Source organism: Rhinatrema bivittatum, chromosome 14, assembly GCF_901001135.1.
Source record: "Rhinatrema bivittatum chromosome 14, aRhiBiv1.1, whole genome shotgun sequence".
Lineage (NCBI taxonomy): Eukaryota > Metazoa > Chordata > Amphibia > Gymnophiona > Rhinatrematidae > Rhinatrema > Rhinatrema bivittatum.
In genome coordinates, this window is record NC_042628.1 from 57,802,784 (window position 1) to 57,818,095 (window position 15,312).

Consider the following 15,312-nt stretch of genomic DNA (forward strand, 5'->3'; position numbering starts at 1 on the left):
ACAGACTCCGTTCCAGTCTACAGCCTGCTCTGGTCCTCTGCCAGCTACAGACTCCGTTCCACTCTACAGCCTGTTCCAGTCCACGGTCTGCGACCGCTCCTATCACAGCCTTCAGCCTGCTCCCGGCCCAGCCTTCTACAAACCCTGCTGCACGGCCCGGTTTCCTACAGGTATCGCTGCCGCCCACTGCCCTGTCATCAGCTGGCCCTCGACCTGCACGGCCGGTCCTACAGACTGACTTTCATTCTTGAACTTTCCATACTACACTTCCTGCCCAGGCTTTCTCTGCTACTGGACTTTGAACTGTTACACCAAGTGCCAAGGTTCCAGGACCCTACGGGCTCCTACTGGGGAGCTCCTGGTTCCCGGGTGAACACCGCCAGCCTGTGGCTCCGCCTCCCGGCCTACCCTGACATTCCAGGTGGGCCGGCCCAAGGGTCCACTATCCTGCCCGCAGCACCCAACTGCAACACCTAGAGTACTGTGTGCAATTCTTGTCACCACATTTCAAAACAGATATAGTGGAACTAGAAAATATACAGAGACCAAAATGATAAAGGAAATGGAACAGCTCCTCTATGAGGAAAGGCTTGGAGAAGAGATACCTGAGGTGGGAAATAATAGGGGCAGATTTTAAAAGGTACGTGCGCGGCGTGCACAAATGTATGCCCAATTATATAACATGCACGTGCAGCCGTGCGCATGTTATAAAATCAGGGGTTGGCGCGCGCAAGGGGGTGCACACTAGTGCACCTTGTGCGTGCCGAGCCCTCGGGGAGACCAGCTGGCTTCCCCCATTCCCTCTGAGGCCGCTCTGAAATTGGAGCGGCCTCGGAAGGATCTTTCCTTCCCCCCCACCTTCCCCTCCCTTTTATCTCAAAAGTTATGACTGCCAGAGGCATGTCATGTCCCCGGACCACCACGCCACGCCCCCGTACTGTCCACCCCGCCCCCTGCCCGCCCATTCAGAAAAGCCCCAGGACTTTATGCGCGTCGCCGGGCCTTTTGAAAATAGGCCCGGCGCACGTAGGGCTTTAAAAATCTACTCCATAGTGTCTTGGGCTATTAACTCCATCTTTCATAAGGGGTTCCCTTATAATTCACTCTCTCTCTTTAATGTCCCATGTCATATAAGTTTAACACATCATTGTTCTTAAGAGATAATGCATTGGTGAGAGCAATAAATATTTATAAAGATGAAGCAATTCAAGAAAATCAGACAAATAAAGCATTCAGTAAAAATATATGCTTATTTATTATATATGAGTAGATTGATCAAACTCTTAAAAAGAATAGATACAGAAGATGAAAGAAAGTTGTTATTCTTACCAATGGGTTAAAAGTTGTGGCCTTGGGCTATAATCTGCCGATGCAGTTTGGATGTGCAGCCATGAGCTTAGCATTCATAACATTTTTATACCTTTCATTTGTTTATATAAGCACAATTTTTTCAGATATTTAATAAACATTGCTTATAATACCTAAGAATTTTAGAAAAACAGATAAAGAACTTATATTGTCTGAAAATGTAAAAACAACATCTAAGACTACATTGCGGACGGGATAGAAGGTAAGGTTTGTCTTTTTGCGGATGACACGAAGATCAGCAACAGAGTGGACACGCCGGAAGGAGTGGAGAGAATGAGATGGGATCTAAGGAAACTGGAAGAGTGGTCGAAGATATGGCAGCTCAGATTCAATGCCAAGAAGTGCAAAGTCATGCATATGGGGAGTGGAAACCCGAATGAACTGTATTCGATGGGGGGGGAAAAGCTGATGTGCACGGAGCAGGAGAGGGACCTTGGGGTGATAGTGTCTAATGATATGAAGTCTGCGAAACAATGCGACAAGGCGATAGCAAAAGCCAGAAGAATGCTGGGCTGCATAGAGAGAGGAATATCGAGTAAGAAAAGGGAAGTGATTATTCCCTTGTACAGGTCCTTGGTGAGGCCTCACCTGGAGTACTGTGTTCAGTTCTGGAAACCGTATCTACAAAAAGACAAAGACAAGATGGAAGCGGTACAGAGAAGGGCGACCAGGAAGGTGGAGGATCTTCATTGCATGACGTACGAGGAGAGATTGAAGAATCTAAATATGTACACCCTGGAGGAAAGGAGGAGCAGAGGTGATATGATACAGACTTTCAGATACTTGAAAGGTTTTAATGATCCAAAGACAACGACAAACCTGTTCCATAGGAAAAAAATCAGCAGAACAGGGGTCACGATTTGAAGCTCCAGGGAGGAAGATTCAGAACCAATGTCAGGAAGTATTTCTTCACGGAGAGGGTGGTGGACGCCTGGAATGCCCTTCCGGAGGATGTGGTGAAGACCAGAACTGTGAAGGACTTCAAAGGGGCGTGGGATAAACACTGTGGATCCATAAAGTCAAGAGGCCGCCAATGAAGAGTGGGTGACTCACCAGAATGACAGCTACTGCCTGGAGACAATACCCTTATTCAATAAACATGCACATGCTTACTGTGACTCCAACATCGCTCTAAACTTCAGCAAGAGGAAATGTGGAAAAATGGATTTACACTCACAAAGAGGGGAGTAGCTGGCTTGTTACGGCGGTTACTACCCCAAACCAAATAAGCCTGATACTTCACCTTCAATGCATATACAGCATAGTTCTCTGCTTCAACGACAGGGGAGAAGAAAAAAGGGTTCGCACTCACAAAGCGGGGAGTAGCTGGCTTGTTACGGCGGTTACTACCCCAAACCAAATGTGTCTGATACTTCACATTCGATGCATATCCAGCATGGCTCTCTGCTTCAACGGCATGGGAGAAGACTGATACATCACGCATTTCCAGCATAGCTCCCTGCTTGAACAGCAGGGGAGAAGAAAAACAACCAATAAGGACTGTATAACATAGTCTGGGGTAAAACAAATAAGCATGGGTGTAGCTTGCTTATTGCGGCGGTTACTACCCCTACTACCCCTAACTAATCAAGCTAGATATTTCAATGGTGGGGGTGGAAGGTAAATAGAACCAAGAGCTAAGAGAAACAGATAAGTATGAGAGAAAAAATGTGTGAAGCTTGCTGGGCAGACTGGATGGGCCGTTTGGTCTTCTTCTGCCGTCATTTCTATGTTTCTATGTTTCTATGTTTATATTGGACTCCTTATAATGTCTGAGTACCTTTATAGCTACATCACTAATAGGGAGCTGAATTTGCACCGAGACTTTGGCCTTTAATCTTAACAGTAGATAACTTATTGTTTACCTTTAAAAAGTAACCACAATGGTCAATCACAAATCACAACAAATAGGTAATGCTACAGGTATTGGTTATACATGAATAAATATACAATATATACCTGTATCACTTTTCATCAACATTTATTTACTTTAATCACATACATATAATATCTAAAATTTGTATAATGTTCACACTCATACCACATTCATTCACATAACACTAAACACAATATTGCCTGTTGCACATATCCCTTTTACATTAAAATTCATACAACGTTTCTTGTTGATATTTCTACAACAGTTCCTATATCCCAAAAGAAGCAAACTTCTTCTCAAAAAACTCCCGAGATTTTCTCTTATTCTTTCTTCACTCCACTCCTGACAAGAGACTCTCGTTTCACCTATTGGTTTCTTCAGGGGATCACTTCTAAGCCATTAGTTCTTCTTCATTTTTCTAAGGGAGCATCCATTCGATTTTAACTTCCTGTAGTTCTTATTTCACATCGGGTACTTTACTTCTTGTCCAAATCATTATTACTTATACACCTCAACTCACTTCATTCTCCTAATCTATTAACAAAAAAATATAATTAATATAATTTAAAAAACCGCATAATTAAATGACTTTACCCAATTACCAACATCTGGACCACCAAAACATTTCAAAAGATTATTTTATTACACTTTAACTGCACTCACTCACCTCTTACACTCTTCAATATTTCCTACAACCTCTACTTTCACTATTTTCAAATGAAGTTATAACCAATGAGTTTTTATATTCCTCCACCACAATACGATGTCATCAGCATTCAACGATTCATCATCGCTCAAACTAATGAAAAAACATATATTGCACAATTATCTTACAGCACTGTCATCTTCTTAGATTTCAGCAAAGCTTTTGATACGGTTCCGCATAGGAGACTGGTGAATAAAACGAGAAGCTTAGGAGTGAGTGCCAAGTTGGTGACCTGGATTGCAAACTGGTTGATGGACAGAAGACAATGTGTGATGGTAAATTGAACTCTCTCTGAAGAGAGAGCGGTTTTTAAGTGGTGTACCGCAAGGATCGGTGTTGGGACCGGTCCTGTTCAATATCTTTGTGAGCGGACATTGCGGACGGGGATAGAAGGTAAGATTTGTCTTTTTGCGGACGACACTAAGATTTGCAACAGAGTGGACATGCCGGAAGGAGTGGAGAGAATGAGACGGGATTGAAGGAAACTGGAAGAGTGGTCGAAGATATGGCAGCTCAGATTCAATGCCAAGAAGTGCAAAGTCATGCATATGGGGAGTGGAAACCCGAATGAACTGTATTCGATGGGGGGGGAAAAGCTGATGTGCACGGAGCAGGAGAGGGACCTTGGGGTGATAGTGTCTAATGATATGAAGTCTGCGAAACAATGCGACAAGGCGATAGCAAAAGCCAGAAGAATGCTGGGCTGCATAGAGAGAGGAATATCGAGTAAGAAAAGGGAAGTGATTATCCCCTTGTACAGGTCCTTGGTGAGGCCTCACCTGGAGTACTGTGTTCAGTTCTGGAGACCGTACCTACAAAGAGACAGAGACAAGATGGAAGCGGTACAGAGAAGGGCGACCAGAAAGGTGGAGGGTCTTCATCGGATGTCGTACGAGGAGAGATTGAGGAATCTAAATATGTACACCCTAGAGGAAAGGAGGAGCAGGGGTGATATGATTCAGACTTTCAGATACTTGAAAAACTTTAACAATCCAAAGACAACGACAAACCTTTTCCGTCAGAAAAAAATCAGCAGAACCAGAGGTCACGAGCTGAGGCTCCAAGGAGGAAGACTAAGAACCAATGTCAGGAAGTATTTCTTCACGGAGAGAGTGGTGGATGCCTGGAATGCCCTTCCGGAGGAAGTGGTGAAGTCCAAAACTGTGAAGCACTTCAAAGGGGCGTGGGATAAACACTGTGGATCCATCATGTCTAGAGGACGCGTATAAAGAGCAGGCAGCAAAACACTGCACGGAGCGGCAGTAGCCACAGAGGCATTCACGGAGCGGGATGCCAGTGGCCAGTGGTTGGTGTTCCACCTTCACGGAGCGGAAGGATGGAGGGCTGCCATCTCCCAATTAAAAAAAGAAAAACAAAACAAAACAGGGATGGGTTCAAGGGCTATAGGTATTACCAATTATTAGGCTTATTCAATTACCAATTATTAGGCTTTTCAGTATTTGATGATAGTTAATGTGACCTTCAAGGCATACTTCACTTTCAATGCATATCTAGCATAGCTCCCTGCTTCAACGGCAGGGGAGAAGAAAAACTAATACTTCACGCATATCCAGCATTGCTCTCTGCTTCAACGGCAGAGAGCTATGCTGCCGCTTCCCAACTAATCAAACTTAATATTTCACTTGGAAGCAGCTCCATTACTGCTCTCTACATTAATAGTGGGGGTGAAAGGGAAATAGAACCTAAGGTTATTAATAGGGATGTGAATCGTGTCCTCGATCGTCTTAACGATCGATTTCGGCTGGGAGGGGGAGGGAATCGTATTGTTGCCGTTTGGGGGGGTAAAATATCGTGAAAAATCGTGAAAAATCGAAAAATCGCAAAACCGGCACATTAAAACCCCCTAAAACCCACCCCCGACCCTTTAAATTAAATCCCCCACCCTCCCGAACCCCCCCCAAATGACTTAAATAACCTGCGGGTCCAGCGGCGGTCCGGAACGGGCTCCTGCTCCTGAATCTTGTTGTCTTCAGCCGGCGCCATTTTCCAAAATGGCGCCGAAAAATGGCGGCGGCCATAGACGAACACGATTGGACGGCAGGAGGTCCTTCCGGACCCCCGCTGGACTTTTGGCAAGTCTCGTGGGGGTCAGGAGGCCCCCCACAAGCTGGCCAAAAGTTCCTGGAGGTCCAGCGGGGGTCAGGGAGCGATTTCCCGCCGCGAATCGTTTTCGTACGGAAAATGGCGCCGGCAGGAGATCGACTGCAGGAGGTTGTTCAGCGAGGCGCCGGAACCCCACGCTGAACGACCTCCTGCAGTCGATCTCCTGCCGGCGCCATTTTCCGTACGAAAACGATTCGCGGCGGGAAATCGCTCCCTGACCCCCGCTGGACCTCCAGGAACTTTTGGCCAGCTTGTGGGGGGCCTCCTGACCCCCACGAGACTTGCCAAAAGTCCAGCGGGGGGTCCGGAAGGACCTCCTGCCGTCCAATCGTGTTCGTCTATGGCCGCCGCCATTTTCGGCGCCATTGTGGAAAATGGCGCCGGCTGAAGACAACAAGATTCAGGAGCAGGAGCCCGTTCCGGACCGCTGCCGTTCCGGACCGCCGCTGGACCCGCAGGTTATTTAAGTCATTTGGGGGGGTTCGGGAGGGTGGGGGATTTAATTTAAAGGGTCGGGGGTGGGTTTTAGGGGGTTTTAGTGTGCCGGCTCACGATTCTAACGATTTATAACGATAAATCGTTAGAATCTCTATTGTATTGTGTTCCATAACGGTTTAAGACGATATTAAAATTATCGGACGATAATTTTAATCGTCCTAAAACGATTCACATCCCTAGTTATTAAGAGCCAAGAGAAGCAGATAAGTATGAGAAAAAAGAAGTGTGAAGCTTGCTGGGCAGACTGGATGGGCCGATTGGTCTTCTTCTGCCGTCATTTCTATGTTTCTATGTATACCACAATCTTTCATTATACTTATAATGCAATATATACCAACCTTTTAGTATCTGTTCAAAAATACCCGGCGGTACTGCCTTCATTTAACTTGCCCGACAGCCCACTTAATTCTCTCCGAATTTCTTCACAGTTCCAATAGTTGAATACATACTATCACATCGTTAACCTAAAAAACATTCAGAAAAGTTTGCTCTTATCTATCACATAGTGCTCACAAAACCAACTTTTTAACCTACCAATCTATAACGATTCCAAAACAACTCTCCATACTGACTCCACTACTGCAAATTGCCAGGACACCGCGGCTGCGCATTTCAGCGCTTCCTTCTTCTTTTTAAAGCCCTCAGGGCAACTCCCACTATATATGTCACCAGTTCAAACAACCCAGATCCTAAACCTCATCCTAACCCTTATTATTTGCCCACTTTACTCCATATCCACTGACTCTTTTATGGACTATTCAAATACAACACATATAATCACTTGCTAACATCAAAGAAAACTGAATTTCATCCACCTCTATCGCACTATAACCAATCATGAGTAAACTCAAATAAATGCACTCCACTCCACAGCTTGGTTTAACCCCCAGGGTTCCACTGTTCCCCACTGGAATATATATCTTTGTTCCTTTTGGACCAATGTTTTTGAAACATCACCTCCCCTTCTTAGTAGAACTTGGTTAAGCACACAAAATTTAAATTCCTGAATCTTGTGATTCTTTTCAATCCAATGTTGTACTAATGGTGCATTTTCCCTTCTCGTGCGAATGTTACTCAAATGCTCAGTTATTCTAGTCTTAATCATTCTCTTTGTTTGTCCAATATAATAAAGCCCACATGGACATATAATTACATAAATCACTTGAATGGTCTTACAGTCAAATTTCTTCGGTAAATAATATGTCCTTCCAGTTGATGGAATCTGAAATGTTGCAGTTTCATACACATTGGAACATACTGTACATTGTTCACATTTATATTGACCAGCTTGTTCACAACCCAATAATGGTACTGACAACATAGTAGAAGTCAACATGTCCCTGAGAGAACGTTTTTTCTTAAATGCAAAAATTGGGGGATCCTGAAACACATTCTCATCTTTTATAATTGCCCAATGCTGATAAATAATCTCTTTTATATCCATCACCCTGACTAGACCTGTACAAACAGGTCTAGTCAGGGGGACCTTATTTCCAGTAATCAATAGGTTATCCCTGTTGGCATAAAGGGCTCATTTAAACGCCCTTTTCACTATCCTACGTTTGTACCCCCGTTCTAAGAATTTTTCTGTCAATTCCTGTGCCTTAAGTTTAAATTCATTTATTTTCTGAATGTATTTTAGGTTAACGATGTGATAGTGTATATTCAACTATTAGAACTGTGAAGAAATTCGGAGAGAATTAGGTGGGCTGTCGGGCAAGTTAAATGAAGGCAGTACCGCCGGGTATTTTTGAACAGATACTAAAAGGTTGGTATATATCGCATTATAAGTATAATGGAAGATTGAGGTATAATATGAAGTGCTGTAAGGTAATTGTGCAATATATGTTTTTTCATTAGTTTGAGCGATGATGAATCATTGAATGCTGATGACATCATATTGTGGTGGAGGAATATAAAAACTCATTGGTTATAACTTCATTTGAAAATAGTGAAAGTAGAGGTTGTAGGAAATATTGAAGAGTGTAAGAGGTGAGTGAGTGCAGTTAAAATGTAATAAAATAATCTTTTGAAATGCATTGGTGGTCCAGATGGTGGTAATTGGGTAAAGTCATTTAAGTATGCGGTTTTTTTTAATTATATTAATTATATTTTTTTGTTAATAGATTAGGAGAATGAAGTGAGTTGAGGTGTATAAGTAATAATGATTTGGACAAGAAGTAAAGTACCCGATGTGAAATAAGAACTACAGGAAGTTAAAATCGAATGGATGCTCCCTTAGAAAAATGAAGAACTAATGGCTTAGAAGTGATCCCCTGAGGAAACCAATAGGTGAAATGAGAGTCTCTTGTCGGGAGTGGAATGAAGAAAGAATAAGAGAAAATCTTGGGAGTTTTTTGAGAAGAAGAAGTTTGCTTCTTTTGGGATATGGGAACTGTTGTAGAAATATCAACAAGAAACGTTGTATGAATTTTAATGTAAAAGGGATATGTGCAATAGGCAATATTGTGTTTAGTGTTATGTGAATGAATGTGGTATGAGTGTGAACATTATACAAATTTTAGATATTATATGTATGTGATTAAAGTAAATAAATGTTGATGAAAAGTGATACAGGTATATATTGTATATTTACCTTTAAAAAGAACATAACATTCCTGATTAGTGACTAACATAGACTCTGGTATTAGCCTGCTGTCTGGACCATGAGCCAAATCTGGGAGATGAGCCAAGACCCTCAGAGATAAAATTGTTTGGAAAAACTACATGTGTTCCTTTAGGAAGCTTATCATTAAGAAATTCCATTATCTGCTTTTGACTCATTTTTATATCTCTGGGAGAGGAACCAAGATCGGAGTTGGCTGATTGCCTTCCTACTCTTTGTGAGCTACCAATGTTGACATTATGCTGTACTACAAATGAATCAGGGACAAAAGTTGTTCCCTTCTGACAGCTAATGATTTCAAATGTGGGGATCCCTGGGGTATGGATTGGGGTGCCCACACCCCTCCAGGCTATCAGATAGAGCTCTGAAGTGTTTAAACCCATAAGAGCTTGGACAGCTTCTCTGTTTATAGTATCTTCCTGGCTAGAGTCCTTTGAGCTAGAGTGTGAGCAAATAATTGGAGATATATGGCCATGAGTCAGCCTCACATAAGGTGGTTGTGCTGCCTTTAGTAATTGTCTAGATTTCAGGTCATTATTTAGTTTAATTATATAGGCATGTATATCTTTTGCCTTTGGCTCTTCCAGGTCAGGAAACAAGACATCACAAAATAAAATATCCTTCTCATAAGTAGGGTAACCAGGACTATGAACCAATTGTGAACCATAGTGGATTAGAAGTGAACCATATTCACTTCTAATCCACTAAAGAACCTGAAAAGCAAGGACATGTATCTCTAAACTTTTCAAAATCAATTAGCAAGGGTGGATGCCCTTTTCCATGACCCATATCTCAGGATAATAGAATGGACCATCAGAAATGATATTCCCCTCTCTATATAAATCATAACAAGGGGCAATGCAATGATCAGAAAAGAAACCCTTACTACACATCATTATCTGAATACCCCTTTTCATGAAATTAATCACCACTGGACCCATCTATGAAATTTTAGGCAGAATGGAGGCCAAGCTCAGTAAGAACTTCCTCAAAAAGTCATTGATGGGTTTGCTTGCTGTAGCAAGTAGAAGCAATTCTCCCTGAGGTCCTTGGAGAGTGGTCTTCCGCTCCAATGGGGGATCCATTGCCTTTGTGGCAGAACTGGCCTGGGACAATGTCCTTCCCATTTGAAGGATCTTGGCAACTTTTAACCTGGTTTTTCTTGCACTGCAGAGAGGACTAGACGGAGAATAATCATGACTATGTTTATAATGTCTATTCAGGCTTTGCCAGCCATGAATCATGGCAGTCCTTGGCTCTCGAAGAAATAAGCCATACATGCTATGATAAATGACAGTATTTAAGTATTTTGTGCTTTAATCACATCCTGCAACCTTACAAGTATATATTATGGTATATATTGAACCTTTTTCAGAAACAGCTTCTTGTTTAATGACCTCTTCAGCTGCATTTTTAATTGCTACAATTGTAGTAGGTGGATATGAAGCAAACATAGCACAGGAGGTGATTAAATGATCCTTAATTGGTATTTCACGTTCCAGGAAACAATGAGTCAAAGGACTAGGAATTTGCATCACTCTGTCATACTGTTGGAGAGTAGATTCTGGTTGAGTTGTTACTTGAGGCAGCCACGATATAAAATTGAAAAGAACAACACATGCAACTATGGTCCCATTAATAAATATTATTGGTTTAAGGTAGAAAACAATACCTGTGATTCCATTTAGAATTCCAGACAAAATTTGTGTTGCAAGTGGATACAAGTTGTGGAGAGAGTCTGCTAATTGATCCAGCCACCTGGGTAGGTCTCTCTCATGTAAATCTAATCTCAAAGGTTCTTCCTTTAGAACTTTAAAGACATCCTGGACAGAATCCCATGTTGAATATAGTTTAATCTTTCTTTTCTTTAATTTTGTGATGATTTCCACAAGACGTGGCAATTGTAGTTGCAGAGGTGGAATATTAATTATCATTTCCTCAGACTTTGTTGAGGCTGTATCATAGCATGTAGCCGTATCATTTAAGGTCACGATGACAGGGACATAGGGCGATATTTTACAGTCACATTTATCTGCAAGGATAGTATAACTCCCATTATGCAAAGGATACATTTCTAAAAATGGAGTTGCACAACTTTAGATGTCACCCTTCAGTCTGATTTAGTGTTATTTCCACAAGTCTCAACTTCATTTACCATGTGACATATTGCATAGTGTCTTAAAATGCAGTCTTTGGTCTGCAGATATTTAATAGATTCATTATCTTGATTTGCAATATGGAAAGCCTGCTCTATCAACATTTTTAACGAGGTAGACCCAGATTTATGTAAAATTCCTGTTGAGCGCCCCATCCGCGTCTTGCCCACACACATGCCTGCTCACCTTGCTAGCTCCTCTACAGGTCATGGGTCGGACTCCTCAGTGGCAGCTGCGAGCTCCACTAAGCCTTGGCATCCCGCAACGGCGGTCGCCAGGCCTTCCACTGCACACCAGGCCTCACGCCGGAGTACGGTGTCTCCAACCCTTTGGGCTATGCAATGCTCCAGCAGTCTTTCAATGCCTTATGAACAAAATCCTCCGAGACCTCTTGTACTCATTCATAGTCGTGTATCTCGACGACATCTTGATCTTTTCCAAGGATCTCAAATCCCATGGAGATCATGTTCAGATTGTCCTCCAATGTCTAAGAGAAAATCATCTATATGCCAAGTTATAAAAATGCCTCTTCGAGCGAAATCGCTTACCCTTCCTAGGGTACATCATATCCGATCGAGGTTTCTCCATGGATCCAGAGAAAGTGCAAGGGTTCCGAGATTGGCCCCAGCCAGTAGGCCTATGGGCCTTACAAAGTTTCCTTGGTTTCACCAATTATTACCGGAGCTTCATTGCCAATTATTCTACCCTAGCTACTCCACTTACCGCCATGACCAAGAAAGGGGCTAACATTCGTGTGTGGACACCCAAAGCACAAGCTGCCTTTCAGACGTTAAAAGAAGTCTTCTGTTCCACTCCTTGTCTTCAGCATCCAGACCCAAGATGTCCATTCGTCGACGAAGTCGATGCCTCTGCAATTGGAGCGGGAGCTGTCTTAAGTCAGTTTTCTCCAAAGGGTAAATTAATACCTTGTTCATTCTACTCCCAGAAGTTCTCTCCCACAGAGCAGCACTACACCATGGGTGACCGAGAACTTCTCGCCATCAAGTTGGCGCTCCAAGAATGGCACCCCTGGTTGGAAGGGGCGCAACATAAATTTACCATTTTCACCGACCATAAGAATCTTGAGCACCTGAAAGAGGCTCAACTCTTGAATCCTAGACAAGCCCGATGGGCGCTCTTCTTTGAACGGTTCAATTTTGTCCTACGTTATCGCCCAGGTCCCAAGAACCTCTGTGCTGATGCACTATTGAGATCCTTTGAACCAGAGGATGTTCCTGATGTTCCCAGACACGTCATTGATGCTGCCTACGTATCCCTTGCCGTGACCACCACTTTCCCAGTGGGGAAAACAGTTGTTCCACGTAGATTATGTGAATGAGTTCTGAAATGGGCCCATGATTCCAAGTTGGCAGGACACCCAGGTCATACCAGGACCCTAGAGATTCTGCGGAGATATTACTGGTGGCCCAACATGGTGCAAGACTCTTGTAACTATGTGGACTCCTGTCCCGTGTGCGCCCAACAGAAGCCACCTACCGGACGGCCTTGGAGCCTACTCCAGCCACTTCCAGCACCTACCGAGCCATGGTCCAGCAACTCAATGGACTTCATCACAGACCTGCCTCCGTCCCAGAACAATACCGTAATTTGGGTCATCATTGACCGTTTTTCGAAAATGGGTCACTTTATTCCCTTGCCAGGCCTCCCATCGGCCCTGGAAATAGCCAAGTTGTTCCTGAAACACATTTTCCGTCTCCATGGACTTCCAAAGGAAATAATATCCAACCGAGGACCACAGTTTGCCACCATATACTGACGCTCCTTATGCAAGAAATTTAATATTGTCTTGAATTTTACATCGGCCTCTCATCCACAGGCCAATGGTCAAGCGGAAAGAACCAACCGGATCTTGAAAACATTCCTCCGTTCCTACATGAATGATCAGAAGGACAACTGGTCTGATTTGCTACCCTGGGCTGAGTTGTCGCATAATACCCACGTCGCTGCTGCCACCGATGTATCTCCATTCTCCGTGGTATTCGGACAACAACCTCGGCTGCCACTTCCAGTTCCTCTGACTGTTCCTTCCCCAGTGGCACAGTTCATGGCCCACACCATTCACCAGGTGTGGAATCAAGTCAAAGAATGCCTTACCCAGGCCGCTGAATGCTCCAAGCGTACTTCTGATGCCCACTCTTCCGTCCTGGTCAGAAGGTGTGGTTAAGCACCCGATAGATAAGGTTGAGACTTCCCTCTCATCGCCTGGCTCCCAAGTACATCGGTCCATTCCCGGTGCTTCAAAGAGTAGGAGCAGTGTTGTATCATCTACAGCTACCATGTGCCATGGGCATCCATAACACATTCCATGTCTCGCTGTTGAAACCTTTGGTCCTCTCCTGGTCCTCTCATAGAGATCCTTTGCCTCCATGGATCTCCACTGAACCAGACTCATCTCTTCAGGTAAGAAAGGTCCTCGACATCCATTGGCGTCGAGGTAGATGGGAATCCCTCTTCGCCTGGGAGGGTTAAGGGGCTGAGGAGAATTCATGGGAACCCTCCCACAATATTCTTGACAAAGAACTCCTTAAAGCCTTCCATAGAACCCATCCTGACAAGCCACGGCCGCGTAGATGGAGGCCTAGAAAGGGGGGGGGGGGGGGGTACTGTTGCGTGCCCCGTCCGCATCAAGCCCATGCAGGGGCCTGCTCACCTTGCTTAGCTCCTCTGCAGGTCACGGGTTGGCCTCTCCAGCTGCAGCCACGAGCTCTGCTAGGCCTCGGCGTCCCACGACGGCAGTCGCCGGGCCTTCCACTGTGCCCCAGGCCTCAAGCTGGAGTATGGCTTCTGCAGCGGTGTCGGCCATGCCCTTACGTGTGCATGGACCGCCCAGCCTCTTGTAAGGCCAGGGGCGGGTCCTAGCTCCGTGGCGCGCCCTGATTGATGGAACAATATAAGGAAGTCCCTGCCTGCACTTCCTTGCCTTGGCAATCGGGTCGACATTGTATTGTGTGCTAGGTTGCATCCGCGTTCACAGTCTTGTTCCAGGATCCTACTGTTCCAGCCTTGTTCCAGTGTCCTACTGTTTCAGCATCCTCCTGTTCCTGCGTCTGTCTGTTCGTCTTCCCAGGTAGTACCCTCGGACTGTCTCTCTGGTACTGACCTCGACCTGTTCCTTGACCTTCCTGTCTGCTGCCTGCATCCTGATCTCTGCCTGCCTTGTGACCTCGTCTGACCTCCAGAACCTGACCTCTGCCTCATTGACTACTCCTCGGATTGATCCAAGGATTCTGACCTCGGCTACCATTGACTACGTCTCCTGATTCTGGTTCTGTCCCTTGCCTTGTCATCGCCTACGCTGTTTGGGCCTTCCTTGCCTCTCCAGGCCAACAGCGCGAAGTCCATCCGTGCTCCCTTGCTGATCGTGGGCACGCCTCTCTACTACCTCTCCGGGAGTCCCTGCGAGCCCCACCGAAGTCCAAGCGGCCCAGGTCCCTAAGGGCTCCACCCAGGGGGACCTTGGGCTTCCAGTGGTGAAGCTCATCTCAGCCTCTGTCTCCTCCTGTGCTCCAGCCTCCTGGGGGCAGATGCTCCCTTATCCCTACCAGGGAGCCTTTCTCCACTGCTCCAGGACAAGGGTCCATCTCCAAGCGCAACAATTCCCATGTTATGCACTTCCCAATTGTGATAAAATATGCATTCCAGTAAAAGTTCAAGCACGATTCCAGTTTCTCAGATAGATTTGTTTCTGTTATAGTTTGTAAGGTTTTGGGTGGACCCTTGGACACTGTGGCAGCTGACCACACCCACGGGGGGGAAGTCCCGTGAGGGGCCACAGGTCAGGCTCAGCTTTGGGACACACAACACAGAGATATCTTTTATTAGACAGAGTTGAGAAGCCACCAGAGGTGGCAGTAGTGAATAGAGGTGAAGCCTGGCTGGGCTAGGGTTCTTCAGGATACTGGAACAGCGATTCCTTCTATGGCTGTGCTGTAGTGGA